This window comes from Anabrus simplex, chromosome 5, assembly GCF_040414725.1.
Source record: "Anabrus simplex isolate iqAnaSimp1 chromosome 5, ASM4041472v1, whole genome shotgun sequence".
NCBI classification, from domain to species: domain Eukaryota; kingdom Metazoa; phylum Arthropoda; class Insecta; order Orthoptera; family Tettigoniidae; genus Anabrus; species Anabrus simplex.
Window position 1 is genome coordinate 278,259,339 of NC_090269.1, and position 6,217 is coordinate 278,265,555.

The 6,217-nt window shown below is 40.7% G+C and overlaps 1 long non-coding RNA gene across 1 annotated transcript in view; it reads left to right on the plus strand.

Moving 5' to 3' along the window:
* LOC136874836 (uncharacterized) overlaps window positions 1-3,281 on the plus strand; it is a 53,949-nt gene extending 50,668 nt beyond the window's left edge. Inside the window, exon 3 of the long non-coding RNA XR_010860308.2 lies at window positions 2,909-3,281. This is a non-coding gene — a long non-coding RNA (uncharacterized lncRNA). The remainder of the gene's footprint in view (window positions 1-2,908) is intronic.
* The last annotated feature ends 2,936 nt before the right edge of the window (window positions 3,282-6,217 follow it).

A 6,217-nucleotide genomic window follows, 5' to 3' on the forward strand; every position in this document is an offset into this window, starting at 1 on the left:
ACGGTTCTATATTTAGCTTTTTTATGATTTTAATATTTTGAATTCTATCTCTTCTTGTCTTATCAACTGATGTTCTTAAAAATTTCATTTCTACTGCTTGGATCTTACTATGTTGTCTCTTATTAGTTACCAGCATTTCTAGTCTGTATGTTACAATTGGTATGAAATACTGTTTATATAATGTTAATTTCATTCTCTTGGGTACTTTGTCATCCCATAAAAGCTCTCTGACTTGATGATAAAATGTTGTACCTTTACTTAGTCTGTTATTAATTTCAGGGTTGATTTAATTACTTCCTTTAATAATACTACCCAGGTATGTAAACTCTTCTACATTCTCTAACCATTCTCCGTCTATGTTCACTTGGTTTCTCTTTTTCTCTCTTCCACAGTGCATGACTACAGTTTTCTTTTTACTAATTACCATTCCAAACTCCTTCAGATTTTCATTCCAAATGTCCAGTCTCCTTTGTACTTCCTTGTCTCCCTTTCCCCAAATTACCACATCATCTGCAAATACCAAAGCATTCACTTCAATCACTACTGATACTCTAATAGTCTAACAGTCACTAATAGTCTTTTGAAGTGAGAGTATGAGCTCATTCCCTTGCTTCAAAGATGCTCCCACACCTCCTCAATATATACTAAAACCTCTCCTACATCCAAAGATGACCATGATGATATCTGAGGGGCATTGCTACATGTTGATCACTACATTTTCCCTGCCTGTCTGGTGGCCATGATCGTTAAGGAAAAGTATATATGGTCTGATACCATGATTAGCCAAGTGCCAAAAGAATTCCTCCATCAGAATGTTGGCCAGCGGGGTAGGAGAGGAAATGGTATACAATTTATAATCACTAGATTACATGTCAAAAGCCTGGATTTAACTCCAAACTTCTTCATAGTATCCATAAGGAGTGAGGGCATATGATGCTGTTGATGGTGATTTGTCTGTCGAATGGTGATGTAAAGCCTAGAGCAGACCTCTTGGTGTTGTTATTACAGGAGTAGGCTATGTGGCAACACTGGGTTTCACCTCTCCCTACATCTTTACTATAATTTCACACCCAAATGTGCAAGTCACCATGGACGTCAGATAGAAACACCTACACTAAGCGAGTTGATGAACATGTCATCGGACACTCCTGGCACTAAAGCCATACGCTAAATAAATAACTTCCTGCCTCTGGTTCAATCATCACAACGGAGGAGTAATGTTGAAAAATTGAGAATATGCACAAGAAACTGACTAACAGAAGCCACCATAGTGAACAGAATGGGGACCATTCTGACTATTCCTCTATCTACAAGTATCAGAGGTGACTGTCGCAAAGCTGAACCAATTGTGATACATCCTCCACATAGTCCAGGTCTCAGCCCAGTTAATTACTAATTTTACCAGTTGTCATGAACTCATTTGACTTGGAGTCACTGTGGAGGAGGTCATCCTATGCTTCCTACCATGCAGAGTGATGGTGGTGGTGGTGATTATTGTTTTAAGAGGAAGTACAACTAGGCAACCATCCTCTATGTAACACTAATCAGAGTGAAAAAATGGAAGGGATCCAACACTTTGAAAAATGAAGGTACCAGCCAAAGAAAGACAAGGGCCAAGAAGGGCATGAAAATGAAAGACTCCCTAGGCCTCGAATGCTTCAATACTGTCAGGGTCAGAAAAGAACAAGAGTTGACCACGGGAGGTCAGATAGGATATATGAAAGCAAGGAGCCTGGCACAAGTAAGTGGAAGCAATGCCAGGACTCAGCTGAGGGCCCTATGGTCGCCAACCCATGCTCCCAAGTTAAGAGCCCCTGGGGTCCTACTCTACAGACTTCAAGAACTTCTTCTTGAGGGATTGCTGGAACATTCTTGAGAGAAATGTACGTATGGAAATTATTTCGATAAGAACCTTGGTGTGTTACTGTAGTATGGACTTTCTGTTTTACACTTATAAATCTGAGATTTCATATTACAGCCTCCATAGTGTAACAGCACTATTAGCTGCTGTCCTCAAAGGCCCAGGTTCAGTTCCCAGTAGTACCAGAGATTTAAGAATTGTAGGATGGCTGGTATGTGGTTAAAATTATATATGCAGCCACATCCATTTGAGGTGCATCTGAAAAGAGCTGCACCACCTCAGATTGAGGACAATAATTTACTTACTTTATACTGCATAACCTGATGGATGGACAGACTTAATGGCATTCAGTGGCACTGTCAGGAATCGTAATTATGTCATAGTGTTGTACACAGGAGCAGTAGTATAGTACAGCAAAGTTAATCAAGTGCAGTCGAAGAAAGGTAATCATTATTACCTCACAGATCCATTAATATATAATAACTAAACTTAGTGAATTACACTGCCACTGTGAATTTTAAAATACGAACACAACAGTCACCGAGATACAAACATAAATAGTTAGAAAGAGGAAATGCTTCTTTATTATTATTATTATTTCATTTTACAAAATCCACACTAAAAGAAAGTAGGTAGGTGTTCTATGTGAATGATCTAGTGATCTTCCCAAAACCTGTCAAGTTTTAGACAGAAGTGACCAGTAATGAAAATATATTTTAGATCCTTTTAATGTTTCAAAAGCTTCAGTTTAAAACTACTTGCTGAAATAGCAATATCCCTGACCCTTTTAATCCCTGAGTATCAGACAAACTTCTTTCAAAAATGATAAAGATTGAAATTTAATTTTCCTTATAATGTACACAAACCCAGGCTGAATTTGATATCAATAGATTGAGAAATTTCAGAGATAAAAATATGTTCCAGGGTTATATTATGAGGATCCTTCTCCAGAAACCACAGAGCCACAAAAATATAAAAATATACTCTGTATTTTGTATTTAGTGAAAGATTTGAAATAATTCATCAAACATGTTGATTTTATTACAGGAACAATTTAGCAAAGCAGAGTAAGACAAAGATGTACTGGTATCTAAAAGAAGAAAACTAAATGAGATTATGTCATTCAATGACTTTGTGAAGATCAAATGAAAATGGAAGACTAACAATTAAATTACACTCAGAGTATTGATATTAGGTAAACTATTTAGTAAATTTTCATTGGAAGAACCTGTTTGCATTATTGATTGAAAATCTAATTATTATTATTATTAGAAAAGCACATATAACAGTTTTATCAATAAATAATTGCAAGGAATTTCTGTCTAGTACTTATGTACAGAAAATTTAGTTACCAATTATGCCTAGGTCATGGTGGTATACTTTAAGCCAATGTATCAAAGTTTAAATATGAGTTGTAAAAACATATGGAAGAATGTTACTCAAAGCAAAAGAGCTTTAACTCAGTATAATTTTATTTAATTTTTCATTTACCCATACTCCTCTTGCCTGATCTACCTATCAATCTTCTTCTTCTTCTTCTTCTTCTTCTTCTTCTTCTTCTTCTTCTTCTTCTTCTTCTTCTTCTTCTTCTTCTTCTTCTTCTTCTTCTTCTTCTTCTTCTTCTTCTTCTTCTTCTTCTTCTTCTTCTTCTTCTTCTTCTTCTTCTTCTTCTTCTTCTTCTTCTTCTTCTTCTTCTTCTTCTTCTTCTTCTTCTTCTTCTTCTTCTTCTTCTTCTTCTTCTTCTTCTTCTTCTTCTTCTTCTTCTTCTTCTTCTTCTTCTTCTTCTTCTTCTTCTTCTTCTTCTTCTTCTTCTTCTTCTTCTTCTTCTTCTTCTTCTTCTTCTTCTTCTTCTTCTTCTTCTTCTTCTTCTTCTTCTTCTTCTTCTTCTTCTTCTTCTTCTTCTTCTTCTTCTTCTTCTTCTTCTTCTTCTTCTTCTTCTTCTTCTTCTTCTTCCCACACCTTGTTGAGGTCATGGATGTGAACTGTGTTGCACATGTGAATCTGGCCCTGCTCCCAACACCAACCCATGTTGCATACTTTCATGGTGGTTGGTACCATACCATGGCATGACCCAGTCCCCAAGTTAGAAGCAGACACAACAACAACCCTCAGATTGGCTGGAAATCGAGCCAGGGATCCATTGAACTGAAGTCCTTGATGCTGACCATTCAGCCAATGAACAGGATGCTTGTTCTACCTAATTAATATCTTAAAAATCCTGCAAGAGTTATGTGGTAGAAAGCAAGATTCAATAGCATCCACTTTACATTCATCAGCCCTTGGTTTTGTGTACTCTGTGGAAAATACAGAGGCCCTGCTGGATGAACATATGCCACACATTATGCTGTTAGGTGCTTAGTTCAACCAGATAACATGGTTTTTAAATGGTTCAATCAAGTCCACCCAATCATTCTGGCTACCGGTCCTGAGCCACATTACCCATCTCATATGAGAAGGCAAAATACTTTTGTGAGGGAACACAAGAAGATCGCATTTGACGTGCAGCCCCGCAAGTGAGCACTTCGGAGAGAGCTAGCCCCGACGGCTGGAACTGGTAAACCAGACTGCCAGATCACCGACCGCAAAGTGAAGACTCGCTGGTACAGTACTACCACCCGCCGCCGCCCAGCCAGCCACCGCTGTTCTCAGTGCAGTCCGCCCTACTGGATACACTCCGCCCGGACTGCCAGTGCTCCTCACCAGTCTCCCCAGCCAAGACAACGCTAGCACCCGCTAGCCCGACCAGCCAAGAAGCCTACAGATGCTACCAGATACCCTGGTGGCCCCCAGAGCAATTGTCCGGTCAGCTTGGTGTCCGGAGATCATGCCTTGTCCATGGCGTAAACCACATTAAAAAAACTAGCCTGACACGGCTCCAGCAACAAGTTGAAAATTCATAGCCCGGTCCGCAAGTGTGTTTGACCTCCAGTATGTCGTCCACACCTCTCCTAACCTCTACCTAACCAATCCCCACCAAGAAAATACCATAATGGCCAAAAGTCAAGACCACGGAACAAGCCCGGTTGATCAAGTAGCCGGGCCCCTGTTCAATCCCCGCCTAACGCCTACCAAACTAGAAGCCATACAGCCCTCAAAGAAGATCCCAAAAAAGCAACCCAGGTAACCCCTTCCCTAAGCACCCCCCCACCCCCCTCTCAAAACTCCAATTGATCCCCATTGCCAGCTTTCTCTCAAAAATCAGACAGTACCCAGCCACAACTCCAATATAGAGGACCACAATTCTGAATACCCGTTCATATACAGAAGAAACAACTCAATCTTCCCAATATCACCAAACAGCACCGTAACCACCATTCCCCTTGGCCTAATAGTACATGCCTCCCTGAACCGGAGCACTATACTCGGCACCACCAAGGACCTTATCCACACCCATGTAGCATTAATAGAAGAAACGCACAAGAACATTCTACTGATTATCCTCTTCCAAGACAATCATATCATCGAACTCTCCTCACAAACTGAAACTCTCAAGGATATTCCAAGAGCCCTGTACTTCCACCCCCAACTCTGCTATACCAATTCAGAAGAAGAACCTGATGCAGAAGAAGGAGAAGGAGAAACAACAGAAGATGGTCCCTCACCTTGAAAATGCGGCTCCCAAACCACCATACCACTGTCCTTAACCCAAACCACACCCCTAACTATAGAAAAGGAGATCCAAACAGGCCCAGTAAGCATACACCCTGTAACCGCAGAACCCAACCAAACCCATTCCTCACAGTTAAATAATTCACAAACCTCACAACCCATGCCACAGTCACAAGCATACCCTTTAATATCCAAAGAAACCATTACCACCCGGAATCAAACCCGTTCCAACCAGAACAAACCTCACCCACAAACATCACTCATTTTCATGTGTTACGATTGCCTCCAGTTAAACCATTCAGCAGCAAAGTGCCCAAATCAAACCCGTTGCAACAGATGTGGTGATCACCACCATCACACTGTCTGCCCAGTTCCTTGAGATCAGGCCAAATGTGCCAATTGCAAAGGCCAACATGCCGCATCATATCCTGATTGTCCATTCATCAAGAAACTCATAAAAGCCCTCTACATAACAAGCAAGCACCTCCACCACCCACAACAGTCTCACCAACAAATCCAGTCTCTATTAAACCTCAACCTCAACCGCCCCCTACCACACATCATTTAAACTGCAAATCACAAACCATCCCGACCATAGAACTTCTCAAAAACTCCTCTCTCGGCTAACCAGCTTCACATAACTCAAGCCCCCCCTCCCAACCCAAGACCTTCCCCTTTATGGCCCAACAACCCACTACGCATCCCTAAATTAAACACCATCTAATCCCTTCAGATGACTAGCACCTA